The sequence below is a fragment of the Halichoerus grypus genome, chromosome 2 (assembly GCF_964656455.1).
Source record: "Halichoerus grypus chromosome 2, mHalGry1.hap1.1, whole genome shotgun sequence".
In the NCBI taxonomy this organism is placed as follows: domain Eukaryota; kingdom Metazoa; phylum Chordata; class Mammalia; order Carnivora; family Phocidae; genus Halichoerus; species Halichoerus grypus.
In genome coordinates this window covers 45,350,022-45,367,327 of record NC_135713.1, presented here as the reverse complement: position 1 = coordinate 45,367,327, position 17,306 = coordinate 45,350,022, and the positions used below count along the sequence as shown (strand labels likewise).

The window sequence follows — 17,306 nt, the reverse complement described above, 5'->3', positions numbered from 1 at the left end:
AGAAAATTCATTATGCCTTTGAGAAAGTTCCTTCGCCTCTCTCTGTGTCGGTTTTCTCATCTGTAAAATGGAGATGATAACAGCACTGACCTTTAGGGTTATTGTGAGGATTAAGTGAGTAAATACACACAAAGTGCTTAGAACAGTGCCTGACAAATAGTACACACTGAATAAACGTTTGCTATTATTATCATTGGCACAGAATCAAGAGAAACACTCTTCGAATCCCACACACAAAACGAAGAACAAATGATACCCTAATCTAGAGATGAGGAAACCAACTCTCAGAAAGATGAGGTGTTTATCTGGAACCCTGATGCTAGCTGATGGCAGCTCCCGGACCGCTATTCCAAAAGCAAACCTTCCCTCTCTGGGTCATATTCTAGCTGTCGCAAGCTGTCAGCCTTCTGGCCAATTTCAGCCCACAGGCGTGTTTTGTTTGGCCCACACAGTATTTTTTTTAACTGAATTTAAGTGTGATTAGATGGGCCTAGCACACACTTGTGAGGGTCAGGCCTAAGCCCTCCTCTGGTGTTTGTTACTCACAGCCAAGCAGCCAACTACCCTCATGAGCATAGGCTCATATGGCGCCAGTCACACAACACATGGTATAGACAAGTTCCGGAGACTAAAGATGAGCACAGGCCAGAAGGGCAGGGGAGAGGTAATCAGGGAAGCCTTCCTGCAGGTGGCTGTACATGAGCTAAAACTTAGAATTAGGGAGTGGGCTTTGTCCAGAATGGAAGGGAGGGTATGAGGTAGGGCAGATTACTTTAGCATTTGGGGACCTTCAGGGATGATGAGTTTCCTTGGCAGGGCTTCCCCAGGCTTTTCCCTTAGTCAAGAAGAGAAAAGAAATAAGCTGCCCCTTATTTCAGATGAGGCCATGTGACTCAGGAGGTCCAGAGTCAATACGCATTGTCAGTGTTTGTTGATGAATTGATCTGTGTCATCATCCCTGAGTACCCAGCACCGTGCAAGGCACCTGGAAAGAGATGTGATCACATGAGCCGAAGTATGAACTAGGGCTCCTGCCCTCAGTGATAATAGCAAGAATAATAAGGATAATGGCAGGGTCTGTAACAGGCTTTTGTTGTTGTTGTTGTTGTTGTTGTTTAGGGTGGCACTTCCCAAGGTAAATTCTCCAGAATGTGAATAGATAGTCCACCAGGATGGAATCTGTCACCAAACCATTTGGGAAGACATTGGGTTTAAGCAATGTAAAATAAACGTTTTGCTGTGGGATAGCTCGGGGTTTTTACCATTCATGGTGAATCTCTCAGAAAGAGAACATTCCCCAAACTCATATAATACAGAGCAGATCTGAGCTGGGTATTTGTGGAACCCCCTTTGAGAAACACTGACTCCCTTTCTGGGAGTGGTATAGACAAAGGGATGTAGGAAGAGGTCTGCCTCCCCGCTCTGGCTCTGCTGCTACTTCCTATGGAACCTAGAAAAGTCTCTTTTCTTCTCTGGACTTTAGTTTTCCGTTTAAAAAAAGAAGTCTGAATGTTCAGGAAGGTTCTTCGTATCCTGGCAGTTTCTAACATTTTATTGATTTATTTGAAAGAGAGAGAGAGCACAAGCAGGGGGAGCAGCAGGTAGAGGGAGAAGGAGAAGCAGACTCCCCGCTGAGCGGGAGCCTGATTCAGGGCTCGATCCCAGGACCCTGAGATCATGACCCGAGCTGAAGGCAGATGCTTAACCAACTAGGCCACCCAGGCATCCAGGTGCCCCAGTTTCTCACATTTCATACCTCTCTGACAAAGAGGATGAGTGCTGGTCACAGGAATGAGGTGGGAAAAGGCCATGGCAAGCTGATGAAGATGCCTGACTACGTGTCCCAGCAATAGTCACTAGATCAGAGAGGTTTGCCAACTCCCACAGGGTCCCACAGCACTTGAGTTTCTAGATCTGCAACACATGGTAGGAAGAGAGAACCTCAAATAATATGAGTGGCCTCATTACTTAATGTGGATAAAGTGCATAGAGATCAGTAGATAAAGACGAGGAATAGCCAGGCTCATTTTGTGTGAGTAGCAATGCCTGATGTGTTTTCTGCCAGCCTCTAGGGTGATGGGGCTCCCGGGGGGCCCCTCAACCAAGAAAAGCAGGAAATGTTCCGGCATGCCTGCCACTCTCCTGCAAGAGACCCTCCGGTGACTCTGTAACACAACAGGAATAAACTCCAGACCTGTCACCTCAGCCCGCAAGACCCCATGCGCTCCAGACTCCATCCACCTCTGACTCCTCCTCTCTGCTCCCCTACCCTGCCCTTGCCCTGCACCAGCTTCTCAAACACGTGGAGCTCTCCCCAGCCTGGGGGCTCTAGGGCACAGTTCCCATGGCCTAGACCACGTGGCCCCCAACACACACACACACACACACACACACACACACACACACCATACACTTCCCATCCTTCAAGCCTCAGCTTAAGCTGCACCCCCTTCTCAGAGAGACCGCCCTAGATCGACTTGGCTGGAGTACTCCATGTTCTTCATACCACAGATCACAATCTCTGACTTTATGTGCTTATCTCCTTTTGCCCATTTTCTCCAATAATGTATAAACTCCATGGGACTGGAGCTCGTGGCTGTTCTGTTCACCCTGAATTCCCAGTCCCAAGTAGAGTGCTTCACACGGTAGGCACTTAAAATTTGGTTGAACGAATGCTATGTGGCCTCTGGCAAGTCGCTTCCCCTCTCTGGGCCTGTCTCCCCACGTGTGAAAAGCAGTGCTTGAATGAGGTGCTGCTGAGAACCTCTGCAGTTCTGACGGTGGTTCTGTGACTAATATCTGGGCCCTGGGCCCAGGAGTGAGCCTGGTATGCTGCATTACCACAGCGCTGCACACGGCGCGCTGCTTTAATCAGGCGGCAGACACCCTGTAATTTCATGTTTGCTGTCCCTCCTCCCCAGTCCCTGGGCTGGGAACAATGCTGTCAGATTTCCAGGATGATCCCTGCACAGCCACGTGGGAGAGGATGTTCAGTCTGGAAACTCAAGGGCCAAGAAGACTTGTCACTGTCGTGATAGGAAAGACTGGACTCTTTGGGAGTGTTCAACAAATCCTATAATCTCTGGGTAGAAGGGACCCTCCGGGATGCTTGGCCTGGCGGTCTGCCTTAAACGTAACTGCCCTCTAAACCTTGCTCAGTAGTGATCATGATCACCCAGATTCCACTTGAAGTGCTGGGAACAGGGCCCTCGCTGACTCTTAGGGCCGCTCATCTCACCAATGAATAGTTTTAGGAAGCCCTTTCAGCAGCATGGTGGAACATGAGGCAGTGTAGCATAAGGGCAAAAGTCTGGGCCTTCACCGGCCCGGGCAGAATCCCCGCTCTGGCACCTCCTTGCTGTGTGAGCTTGAGCAAGCCATCAACTGTCTCTGTGCCTCCATTCATCTTCTGCAAAATAGGGAGAACCCTCGTTGGGCTGTTGGGAAAATTACAAGCATTAATACCAGTGTAAAGGCGATACATGTCTGTTTTTATTAACTACTACCTATGAGAGTTCTCCTTGTTATTATTGTTTTTAGATCTTCTTGGACTCTGTTCTTGGGATTGGTAGATTTGTTTGCAAAAGAGACAGCGGGGCCCAGTCGAAAGACACAGGGCTGGGAATCCAGAGGGGTGGGCTCGCTGGTAATTATGAGAATATTTACTGTATTGTTCCAGGCTTCGGGACCTCACCTGAAAAAGGGAAAGAGAATAATCCTTGTCCTGCTTCCTGTCGTAGAACTGATGTATAGGTCAAATGAGAAATAAATACGAAGGCTTTGGGAAGTGAAAAAATGCTCTGTGGATGTGAGGGATTTGTCTTACGTTGTTGGAGAGCACTTTCATCTTTTAGCAAGGCACATCAGCTCCCAAACAGCAAAATTAGCTAAACTCAACCTATTTGGCAAACAGTGTGTTTTTGATACTTGTTGTGAATTTGAAGCTAATCCCTTCAGAATCTTCCTTCATTAATGCACTGGAGCAAACAAATTTGAGAAGGATTTATTTATAAGCATTTGGTACATTCCTGCAGGATGCAGGGCTCGGTTTGGCAGATTTCTGACATCTTTGTTTATTGTTGTAATTATTATTTCTTCAGTTTCTCTTCTTCCAGAATCTGATTGGAAGGATCCAGGTGGGGTGCACTCACTTTCAAATGTAGGCAGGACACAGCAGCTCTGCATAATTTCAGGAAGTCTGGTGTGACCTCTTTCAACACCTGTCATGTCAGTGGGCCTACAGCGGGAAGAAGCCCCCTAGAATCGGTCTTACTGTACAGATCAGAAACAGAGGCTCAGAGAAGGGAAGGTACTTGCCCAAAGTCACACAGCTGGTTTATGGCAGAGGCTTGACCAGGTAACCAGGTCTCTTGACTCCAAACCCCATACTCCTTCCAACAGTTCTATGGAATCTTGCGATTTCTCTAAATTAGCTGATTGTGTATCAAAATCTTATAATTCACGGGGGTTCACGTTTGTCAAAACTCATTGAACTGGGGGTGCCTAGCTGGCATGGTAGGTGGAGCATGTGACTCTTGATCTCAGGGTTGGGATTCAGGCCCTGCTTTGGATGTAGAGATTACTTAGAAATAAAATCTTAAAAAAAAAAAAACCCAAATCCTCATTGAACTGTACACTGAACAGTATTTGGGGTTAAATTTAACTCAATTTTTAAAAATGATAACATGGTGTAGCAGAGTCCTATTTCATGAGGGAGTCGGTGTCTAAGGCCAGCATTAAGGCAAAATTAAGCCCTTCGGCTGGAGCAGCATGGTGTCTTAGCTGGTGTTTCTGCAAGCATTGTTAACAGCCTGCTGCTGCTTCAGAAGGTCCAGATGAGAGGCTGGCTGCCGTGTAGGGGGCAGGCTGTGACAGAAAGAATGTAGCTCTACAAAAGGAGGATATGGGGTGTGGGGAGAGGCACAAGTGGGAACCAAGACTGTTAAGGGAATGGTAGTTTTTGGTACTGCACCACACACGCACGGGCATGCACGCACACACGCACACACACGCACACACGCACGCACACACGCACACACATGGACCTCCCTGAGCAGGTGCTGCTGCAAGTTAACAGAGGGCCTGAAGCTGGGGACAAGGATCTGAGGGAAACTGGGACCCAGCATGTGAGTTAAGTCAGGAGAATTTCAGGGCCTCTGAGGGGCAGGGCTGAGGGGACGAGGTTGGAGCAGGGCTGGAAAAAGCTGGCACAATGGAGAACCCCTCATTCAAGAAGTGAGGGCTGCGATGGGGAGCCAAGGAAGAAGGAGATAAACAGCTGGAGGATGTTGAAGAGAGACTGTTTGGAGGTAGCCTGGTTTTTGAGGAGAAAGCAAGTAGCCTCAGTTGACCTGCCGCAGTGTGGCAAAACTAGTAACTATCTTTTAATAAGTAAACAACCTAAAATGTGGAGTGATGGAGTTGGAGGAGGTTAATCCACAAAGCAGAATATGTTTAATGAGATTAGATCTGATATGTTTCAGAACAATTTGTTAGTTGTTTCTGTATAAAAAGGAAGATTCCAGGCTGCTCAGTGTCCAAAGGGTTTGTTCTTTTGAGGACTTGAAGTATTTTTCCTAGAGCTGTATTCAAATGATACATTTGTTCACCTCACACCCCTTTGGATGGCTACTATCAAAGAAGGAAGGAAGGAAGGAAGGAAGGAAGGAAGGAAGGACGGACAACCGTTGGTGAGGATGTGGAGAAATTGGAGCCCTAGTGCACTGCTGGTGGGAATGCAAAATGGTGTGATTGCTATGGAAAACAGTATGTAGCTTTCTCAAAAAATTAAAAATAGAGCTACTATATGACCCAGCAATTCCACTTTTGGGTATTTATCCAAAGGAATTGAAAGCAGGGCCTTGAAGAGATATTTGTACACCCATGTCCATAGCAGCCATATTCAAAATGGCCCCGAGGTGGAAACAACCCATGTGTCCAGCAATGGATGAAGGGACACACAAATGTGGTGTTTACCTACAAAAGAATATTTTTCAGCCTGAAAAAGGAAGGAAGTTCTGCCACATGGATGAACCTTGAGGACCCCCTGCTAAATGAAGTAAGCCAGTCACAAAACAACAGATAGGTATGATTCCATTTATATGAGGTATCTAACGTAGTCAAATTCAGGGGCGCTTGGCTGGCTCAGTCGGTGGAGCATGAGACTCCTGGGGTCGTGAGTTTGAGCTCCATGTTGGGCATAAGCACTGAACAAAAATAATGATAAAATGGTCAAATTCATAGAAACAGAAAGTAGCCTGGTGTGTACCGGGACTGGGGAAACAGGGAGGGGGGAGTTGTTTCATGGGTATAGAGTTTCAGATTTGCAAGATGGAAAAGCTCTGGAGATCTGTTTTACAACAACGTGAATATACATAACACTACTGAACTATATACACTTTAAAATGGTAAATTTTATGTCAGACGTCTTTTATTACAGCAAATAAACAAGAAACCAATACATTTGCCTGTAGACCTCCCATTACTCACTGAAAAACTGCTGGTTATAAAACAGCCTGTTCAGTGTGATCCTATTCTTGTCAAATATCCCTTTCCATTCTAATACATAGTCATTATTATCATAAGAATATACACCAAATGATTAACAATGACTACTTCTGAGTACTGATTTTGTTCTTTTTACCATCTGTATTTTCTAACTTTTTTTAAGGAAGCATTTTGTTCCTTACTAAAACACCAACAAAAACTTCATCCCATTCCAGCCCCTGTCTTTATGTCCACAAAATTTACATAAGCAAAACTCACATTCCTGAGGTTTTATGGTATATATAATTAGAAAGCACTGCTAATAATTTTAAGAAAACAATAGCAATAGTAATATTTCCTATGTAGGGCAAACTTAATCTGTGCTCAACACTTGGGCTTTTCATGAATTATCTCATACAATCACCCTTCAAAGTAGGTACCACTATTAAACCCATTCTGCAGATGAGGAAGCAGAGGTTAAGTAGCTGGTACAAACTCATTTATAAACGTCAGGGCTGTGTTGAAACCCACAACAGTCTGATCCCAAAGCCTGTGTTTCTGATAGCCTGGCTCTTCTGCTAGACACACATTATGTACTCACCTGGCATCCTGTGCATGGGTCCCTCCAGCAGTCATGAACATACAATTTATGTGTTATTTACATTGTTCAGTCAGCATCCCTACCACTCTCCTGATGGTTGTAGGATATTTGTTTCTCAGATAAGGCAAAGGTCAACCTCCCTCCAGAAATCCCAAGCCACATTACATTCCAGATGGGTCCACAAAGAACAAATGAATGAGCCAATCCTGGGGATTCTGAGTGGTTTGAGATTGTGGGACTGTATCCAGGACATTCACCTTATTCATGTAGATACTAACTCTACTACCCATTACAACCAAGCAGGACACACACACATACCTCCCAAGACCAACTTCAACCTGAGGAGGGCAATGGGCAGACAGGAAAGAAAGGCTGTCAAAGATGGTAATTGTAATAATATGATTTCAAAAGAATGATTATGATTATGTAATTAACACATTGTATTCAAACATTTTCATCTCTAAGGCTGAGAGTCTTACAAATTGTTTAAATATATATCACATACATTGTCGAAGACAAAATCTATAGTTTTATTTTTTATTCATTTTAATTTTTTGAGAGAGAGAGAGTACGGGGGATGGGGAGGGGCAGAGGGAGAGGGAGAGGGAGAATCTTAAGCAGACTCCTCGCCCAGGGTGGAGCCCAACATGGGGCTTGATCTCACGATCCTGAGATTCTGACCTTAGCCAAAATCAAGAGTCGGATGCTTAACTGACTGAGCCATCCAGGCACCCTGAAGTCTAGAGTTTTAGAAGATAATTAAAATTTCTTTGCCTTTGGAATTAAGAGAATTGCCTATGGGATGAATATGATGCCCACCAGACACTTAAATAGATCTAAACTCGGGAACACTGAAAATAGGGCTGGAAAGGATCTTGACAAGCAGTTTGTTCAAAAAACACAAATAAATATGTAATAAACATAATATCAATTTCAAATTCCCTGCTCATGGTGGAAATTATTAATGAATCACAGCACTCTTTTTCACTAAGCCTGGACTTTTCCTCAGAATCTTTCTCAACATAGCACTCCAGGCAGCCACCACCACCTAATCAGAGTCAAACCCTATTTGCCATCCTGGAAATTGGTCCATTCCCATCCCTCCCACATGACAGAGAGGGGACTGGAGTTCAGAGAGGTAAATTAACTTGCTCAAAGTTACACAGCTGGTAATGCAAAGCTGAGGTTTCCATATTTTTGCTTTTTTCTTAATCTCCACCCCTGCCTTTTTGCTCTGTTCAGAATATACTTGGTAGATCATATGTTTTGCACCAGATTCCTCTTTCCTGCTTGAGCTGTTAAGAATGCCCCTACCAGTGATTTGCCCAGCAGCAGCAAGCCTATTGCTTAAAATCTTTGTGTGTTGGGTGTTTTCTTTTTTTCTTTTTTTTAAGATTTTATTTATTTGACAGAGAGAGACATAGCAAGAGAGGGAACACAAGCAGGGGGACTGGTAGAGGGAGAAGCAGGCCTCCCACAGAGCAGGGAGCCTGATGTGGGGCTTGATCCCAGGACCCTGGGATCATGATCTGAGCCGAAGGCAGACGCTTAACGACTGAGCCACCCAGGCGCCCCATGTGTTGGGTGTTTTCAAGTTGAAAATGGAGACAGTCATGTGGATTCATATTCCTGCCTCTCTTACTGGCAAGCTGGGGTGCTCTTTTGAGAAATGTGAGCTGGTGTTGAAATTTCTGTGACTGTAGGGAAAGGGTCAGATATGTTGAGAGCATCTTCTCTAGGTAAGGTATTGTGCTCCTACTGCAAGGTGGTTTTGCTCCAGAGTATAAAAATGAAGTAAGACATTGGCTGGCTACAGGGATATGGCCATGGTGAGGCTACTTGGAAGGAGGTGGCATTTGAGCAAGATTTTGGAGATCAAATGACTAAACGTTTCTTTGACTATGAAAGTAATATATGATCATTTTATAATTATTTGGTAAGACAGAATATTGAGAGGTAAAAATCACTCCTATTTCCTTTACCCATAAGCTATGTCAACATTTTATTTTTCTCTTCCAATATCTTTTTACTCTATGCATAGATATTTGTTTTTTTCCTCCTTTCTCATGGTTGTTAATCTATGTGTGTCATTTTATATTTTGATTTTTATAAAGTTTTTTTTTAATGGAACATGGAGGCCAATGCAGAGCTTGAACCCACAACCCTTAGATTAAGACCTGAGCTGAGACAAGAGTCAGATGCTTAACTGACTGAGCCACCTTGATTTTTTAAGTTTTAATATACTATGAGAGTGCTCCATAACCCATTAATTATAAGAATAACCAAAAGAAATGTGAATGTACCCATGTTCACCCAAAGGCATGTGCAAGCAGCACTTTTCAAAACAGCCCCAAACTGGAAACAACCTGAATATCCATCAATAGAATAGATATATAAATTGTACTGTATTTCCCAAATTGAAAAGTATACAGTGATGAAAATGAACTATAGCTACACATAGCAACATGGATGGATATCACAAATACAATGTTGAGCAAAAGAAGCCAGGCACAAAGGAGAACATACTGTATGATCCGGTGATATAAAGCACAAAACTAACCATGATATAAGAGGTCAGAACAATGTGATGTGATGAGCACTGGGGGTTATACGCAACTGATAAATTTTTGGACACTACATCTGAAACTAATGATGTACTGTAAGTTGGTTCATTGAATTTAAATTAAAAAAATATGTCAGAACACTGTTTACCCTTGGGGACATGGCTAGTGCCTGGAAGGTACCATGGGGGGAGGCATCTGACTGTAGGTAATACCAGATAAGCCCTTGGTAAAATGTATTGAGCAGCACATTTCTGACTGTGTGCTTTTCTACATATGTTCTACAAGTCAATAAAACATTAATTAATTAAGTAGCTGCAGGTAAATACATCCATCAGGTAGAGAAGGCCAAGGGTATTACTTCAGGCAGAGGAAATAGCACAAAGAAATTTGCCAGAGTGGGGCACAATCCAGCTTGCTTGCAACATTGGTATTACAATATTTTGCCATAAACAAATGACCCCAAAACTTAGGGCTTATAAACAATGACATTTACGCATAATTCTGAAAGTTGGCAGTTTGGGCTGGGCTTAGCTAGATAGTGCTGTCTCCTCTAAGGTCACTCAAATGACTGTAGTCAGAGAGATAGACTGGGGCTAGCTAGCCTAAGATGGCCTATGCTGTTTACCCTTTTTGCCTGCTCCAGGAAAATGAATCTGGGCCCTTTCTAGATTTGTTTTCTTTGCCGGCTGGCAGGATGCTCCCTCTTGTCGGTAGTAGAGGGAGCAGGGGAGACATTAAAGTAAGAAAGCGTTTTGCTTCCTGGTGTTAGTGTGCCAGCTCAGCAGCCTCCTGCGGCGTGCATGGGTCCCCCATGGCCAGCTCCTGCAGAGCATGGCTTCTCCAGCGTCAGGCTCTGGCAGTACACGTGGCCGGCAGCACCTGGCAGCCAACAGCTTCCCCAGGAATCTCTCTTAAGTGATTTTGTAGCAGAGTGTCCCTGGAGAGACATTTCCCTATGAATGGTTTTCCTGGAATAAGAGAGGACACAATTCCAGCAACTTTCAGAGGATGGCCTGGCATGGTACCACAGTGACCTCTCTGCCATTTAGAGGCCACAGCCATGTCCTCTGTGATGAGATCTGGATCTCAGCCCTGGGGGCAGTGGGGGAGGCTCTTCTTCAGGTGCTCTATGTTCACCCTAGGGATAATAGGGGCTCCTTATATTTGCTATTCTTGTATTCTTTAGAGTTCTCTTTACTTCTTATTAGTCAGTCCTAATTCTTTAAACTTTTCCTGTTCAATGTACTATATGGTTTCTCTCTCCTGGTTGGACCCATGCCTCACTCATCTGTCTGGTTGTTGGTGCTGCCTATTGACTGTGCCTTTCTCTCCAAATGTCTCCAGCAGGATAGTCTTGATTTTTTTTTTTAACATGGCAGCTGTGTCCCAGAAGGTGAATGCTGAAAATATAAGGCCTCTTGAGGCCAAGGCTCAAATGTGCCATTACATCAGGTTAACTGATATCTATCAGTCAAAATAAGCCATAGAGCAAGCCCAGATTTAAAAGGAGGAAAAATAAACTCTATCGTGGCAAAGTCACATTGCAAATGGGCATGGGCACAGGAATGGTGGGAATGTTGCAGCCATCATTGCAAACAATCTACCACAGCCCAACAGCATCAGAAACAGCAGAATACTTCTTGAAAGTCTATTCCTTGACTCTGCTCCAGAGCTGCTAAATCCAAATATCTAGGATAGGATTTGGGAGTCTAAAATTTTAACACTCCTCCTCTCCTCCCACTCCAGCCCAGGTGATTCATATACATAATAAAGCTTGAGAACCATTAATCTATGCTCATGCAATATCTGGTCTCATTCATCGCTTTGAAGATATTGTTCCATTGCCTTCTGGCTTTCATTATTTCTGTTGAGAAGCTGTCAGTTTCATTATTACCGCCTTCAAGATTTCCCCTTATTTTTGGTTTTCAGCAGTTATACCATAATAGACCCTAGTTTAGTTTTCTCTTTATTTATTCTGTGTGGGGTTTAAAGTGATTCTTAAATCTGTGGCTTGATGTCTTTCATCAGGTTTGGAAAATTATTGACTATCATAAAATATTGCTTCCAGTATCACTTCATTTCTCTGAGTCTCTCTTCACTTCTTCCCCCTCTCTTCTCCTTTCCCTCCTTTTCCTTTTTTCCTACCCCCTGTCCCCACTTTGCTCCCACTCTCCCTTGGGACTTCAATTATACATAATTAGACATTTTCATCATGGTCCATATGACTCTCTTCTTTATTATATGTGCTGTAGTCTAGGTACTTTCTACTGACCTATCTTTCAGTTCACTAATTTTATCTTCAGCTGTGCTTAAGATACTGTACTGTTATATCCATCTAGTGACTTCTTAATTTCAGTTATTGTATTTCAGGCTTAGAATTTTCATTTGATCAAATTTTATTTGAAACTTCCTTGGTAGATTCTAGTTCTCTGCTGAAATTCTCCACCTTGTCAATTAATTTCTTGAATATATAAATCACATTTTAAAGTCCATATCTTAAAAAAAAAGTCCATATCTTATAATGCCAATATCTGGATCTTCTGTGGACTTATTTCTATTGTCTATTTTTTCTTCTGTTTTTTGGCCATTTGGTTTGCCTAATGAGATTTTTTGAAATTTCTTATTGAATGCTAGATATCGTGTATCAAAAATTATAGGAAAATTTGAGACCCTAAATCTTCCTTCAGAGAAATTTTTACTTTTGGCCAGCAAGGGTCTTATAAGTTTTATAAGGGACTGAGTTGATTATATGCTAGTCTTCAGTTTTGTGGGGCTGGTCTATTTCTGATTTGCCTCTACTCCTAGGGTGGAACCCTTTAGGGGTTCCATTTGAAAGCTTGGGGTGTCTATTAGGGACACTCCTATTTGGTGGACCCTGAAATCAATTTTTTATATCTTAGTTTTATGACACCTTTAGATGTTCAGCTTCTGCTTAGCTTCTTAGTCCAACCACAAATCTGACGGCATATGAGAAATGGCCTATGCCTTGAAGGGCAAAGTGGCAGCTGAATATGGACCTTATCTCTGTGCATTTCTTTTATCTCTGGAATCTTGAACCCTCAGGTCCTTGTTGCTTTGGTAGCTCTCTAATACCTTCAAACACACACACACACACACACACACACACACACACACATTTATTTGTTCAGCTCATTTAACAATTCTCAGTGGAAGGGTTGGTCTTCAACAAGCTATCCCATAATTATTGGAAATACAAAATCCTTGCTCATCTAACATTTATGTTATATTTTTAAGTGGGAAGAAACCATGCTTTACTCCTCTCTCTAGTACCAGGATAGAACCTGTGTCTTTAGACTCTCCCTTTCCCCACCTTTGCCCACACCACCCCTAAAATTTCTCCTGCTCTAGGGTTAAAGCATTACTTCCCAACTTTTCCTATCACGTACATGATAACATTTGGATACCACTTGGGCTATGCTAATGAGGTTGTTAGAGGCCTGCAGGTGACTGTCTCATCAGGTTTGGGGACTCTGGCTGCCTTAGGCTCCACCTGGCCACTCGAGACCTGAGGTCTCTCTATTTCAGCATACTTATAACCTGTCTGGGGCCCTTTGGGTTAAGATGTTGACAGCCCCAGGTAAGAGCCAACATTGCACTGCCCAAAAGTGACACATTAACGCATTGTTGGTAAATCAGTCCTGGACCAGTTATTCAGTCTTCTGGTAGGAGTCCAGAGGCCAGAGCCCAGAACATGGAGATTGGGAAGAAAATCAGATGTTGGCTCCAGTCCAGGCTCTGCCTCAAACTCATGGGACTTTGGGCAAGCCATCACTCTTTTCTGGGCCTTACTTTTCCGTCTGAAGCAAAAAAGAATTAGACTAGAGGAAAGAGCTACATGGTCCCTTTTGGCTCTGACATTCTAAGAATCAGGGATTCTGTGAATTCCCCATCCCTCAGCAGTATTCTTTTCCTGGTGACCTGGTTCCTGCCTCTAGTTCAGATAAGTGTAGCAAATAGTAGATTCTCTCTGACTGTGCAGGTGCTCCCAGCTCTCCCCACATGTTCCTGGCTGGTCTCTGAAATTAGCCTCTGCCGGCTCCTGACAGGGGGCAGAGCCACACCTGCCCCAGGCCCCCATCAACCGAATTCCTCTGAGTCCTGTGCATTTTCAGCTTCCTCCTGCCCTCCAGATCAGCCTCTGGGAGAGAAGCACTCCTGGTTTCCTGAATCATCTCTTCTTCCCACAGCTCCCAGGGCTTGGGAGAATCAGATGGAAAAGGCAGGGAAGACTCCAGCAGCAGGGCCACAGCAGCCTCCTTGCAAGAGGAGGGAGGGGGGACTGGGGGGGGGAGAGAGAGCGTGGGGAGCCTGGAGGCAGATCCTGAGGAACCTGGGCTATGATGCTCTGGAGGCTGGAGTTGGCCTGGTGTGCGGGGAGGAGACATCATGGGCCTTGAAGCAGAAGAAACTTACAGTCACAAAGTACTTGGGCTCCATGGAAGGCAGACTGGGGCAGAGAGAGAGAGAGAGATGGGGGGGCTGTTCGAGAATGCAGGCCAGAGACCATGACATGGCAGTAGGGCCAGCAAGAAGGAGGAACTGAGGAGGTCAGTTGGCAGACTGGGTGACTCCTGATTGGCGGTCCAACCACAAATCTGACTGTGCCACGTGCTGGGCAGCTGGGGTTACACCGCCCTGGGTCAGCGGGACTATCTGCTTTGTCAGTATGGGGAACAAGACCTCGAGGAAGAGCAGAGAAAAGGGTCTCAGGCTTAGAGACAGATACATTAAAATCCCTTCAATAGCTCTTTATGACTTTTTCTTAAGGAAATGTTTTCTCATTTGGCCCTCCCAATACTTGTCAGTTTTGCAAATGAGAAATTTAAGGTAATGGCACAATTAGAACCTCAAATTCAGGTCTCCTGACTCTTGGCCCCACGCTTGGCCACAAAAATGGCTTCCCTGAACTGACTGGCAGGCAGAGAGGTGGTGGGAAGTTTGCCCCTGCCTGGCTGCTTCCCACTGCCTCCCCTACACTCCACAGCCCCAAGCCTGCCACCAAACGGCAGCGTGCCTCCAGCACCTTCCTGCCCCTGCTCCGGGCTTTGCTCCCTGTCGTATGAAGAGGTGGGTGGAGCCAAGTGAAGGCTCATGACATTCATACACAAACAGGTGAACCCATTCTTTTTTTAACAAAGGAATCTTACGAATCACTAACGTGAACTCACATAAGAACCTTCTCGGGCTGAGGCAAAGGTGGCTACCTGGTCGGCTGGTTCTCTTGACTACCCCCACCATCTGGCAGCCTCCGTGACACTATCAGAATCCCCAGGGTTCCACGGCCCACAGTTTGTAAACCACTGGACAGGAGGACTCCTACTTGAGCATCCTAGAGTGAGGGATTCTCCACCTGGGTCCACAAATAGAATTGTCTGAACTTGGAAGGAAAAAATTCCATCTTTATTTTCACTAACCTTTAACTCAAGTTAAATACTTTGTTCTATTACAAATGTCAGCAGTGACCACAGTAATACTGACAGTTCCTGTGGCTGAGTCACTAAGAGAACGCAGATATTTCTGTATCACATAGTTGTCAAAGATCTTTCAAAATATCATTTATGCTCATTACTTTAAAATGACAATAGTTATTATATCTGCTGCCAGATCTCATTTTTAAGTTATTAATAAAGAAGTACATATTATTGGGGCACCTGGGTGGCTCAGTCAGTTAAGCATCTGCCTTCGGCTCAGGTCCTGATCCCAGGGTCCTGGGATCGAGCCCCGCATCGGGCTCCCTGCTCGTCGGGAAGTCTGCTTCTCCCTCTCCCTCTGCCCCTGCTTGCACTCTCTCTCTCTCTCACTCCATCTCAAATAAATAAATAAAATCTTTTTTTAAAAAGTACATATTATTATGCCATACAATTTTGAAAATACCTTGATAACTGTATTTTGATAGGATTGGTTTTCTTTACAGTCCTATGTATTTTCTTTTGTGCATTTAAAAACATTCTGAAAAGGGGTCCTTCCGGCTTCACAGATTGCCAGAGGAGTCCATGGCATCAGTAGGTTACGAGCGCCTGTCCTAGGACTTCTCTTCCAGAACGGAGGGGGCTGGGAGCTTGTTGAAGTCTCTGCCAAAAGAGGGCATGTAGGACCCAGGATCCCCGGAGGCCCCATGCTCCGATGTGCACACTCTGAGCCCGAGGAAAGTGAGACAGGAAAGTGGGGCAGGAGCAAAGGGACTCTGAGAAGTAGAGCAGAAGGCATCAGGCCCAGGCTGGCAGGGCTCGGTCTAGTGGCACAGAACTGAATTCCTCAGCCCCGACCCCAGCCAGGCTTCCGGGGGAGCCAGGACTCATTGGTCCGAGTCCTGTTTCTCATTTCCCCGCCCAGTTTCAATTGTCTTCTCTGAGCTAATACAGTGGAATCAACAGTGGCCTCAAGGTGAATAGAGACCCTGCTTCTGGATCGGACTCTTCCTTGCCCTGTTGAGTGACTTTGGGCAAGTCACCTCGGTTCCCCAGTTTTTCTGTTGGTATAATTGCTGGCGTAAGTCCTGCTACAAGCCTTTGTCAAGTCCACAGTAGACATCGCTGATAGATCTCAGCATCGATCGTTCCATGCTCATATGCAGCTTCAGAAGCCTTTTCAACCCTCTACCAGTTGACTGTAATTAGCAAATGAAGTGAAACGTATCTGCTATTGTTGGACTAGATGATCTACACATTTCCATCTGTACTAGTCCGTCCGTGTCTCTAAAGATCTGATCCCAGGAACTCGAGTAAGACTCTAGATAGAAGTGCAGACTTCTAAAGCATGGCTATTTCTCACTCAGAGGTGTGTGTGTGCATGTGTAACAGGAAAGAGAGAACATTTTTAGCTGGGCTGTAGATTTTCTCTTGTACACTCTAGAGCAAAAATGGGGTCAGAACAGGACACTCGGATGTTGAAATCTCAATCAGGCTTCCCAGAAGAGATGAGCCAAGGCACGTGGAAGTCGAACTCTGAGCAGTGTTGGGAATGGGCATCATGCCAGTGCCAGTGCTGCCAGGCCCTACCTGCCCCCAAATGTCTCCTGTCACAAGAAGCATCAGATATGCAGTGCAGCAGAATGATGGTGACAAAGAGTGAATAACACCCACCACTCCTAGTGTCACTTACATGGCCATACATCACGCACAAGCAGGTGGTCAGGACGTGGAGATGCTGGAAACGTGTTGTCTCTCTCCCAAACGGCACAGAAAGCCACTTAGAAAGTTATTTCAGAGTGTTCACTATCCCAGGTTACAGCTAAACCCCAGACAAATGTTATAACTTACTTAAGGTCACAGAGTTCAAGCGCTAGGACCAGGGCCCAGGTCTCTGCAGACCTGTGGGGCTGGGCCGGTAACATAAATGAGAGAGTGTGCTGGGTAGATAGTAGGGAGTGATGGGAACTGTGGCAAACTAGGTCACGTGTTCTGTTGCAAGGCAGCAGCTGATTATCAATTTAAGTTGATGGTTGGCATGGGAGGGTGTGGACCTAGAGGGCTCCATTCTCCTGATTTTTAAAGAGAAGTCTGAATCGAGATTTTTTATATTAAACAGCTCCATTTTCAAATGTTGGCATCTAAATTTTAAGAGGTTAAAACAAAACAAAACACTGTGTAGACCAAACAAATTGGATCTGGGGACTTTAGTATTTGGCCTGATTT

At 44.7% G+C, this 17,306-nt stretch overlaps 1 long non-coding RNA gene across 2 annotated transcripts in view; it reads right to left on the bottom strand.

Moving 5' to 3' along the window:
- Nucleotides 1-3,987: 3,987 nt before the first annotated feature.
- The window catches only part of LOC118549690 (uncharacterized), a 31,736-nt gene continuing 18,417 nt past the window's right edge, over nt 3,988-17,306 (bottom strand). For both annotated transcript variants that reach the window (XR_013445597.1, XR_013445596.1), the window contains one exon: nt 3,988-4,237. This is a non-coding gene — a long non-coding RNA (uncharacterized LOC118549690). The remainder of the gene's footprint in view (nt 4,238-17,306) is intronic.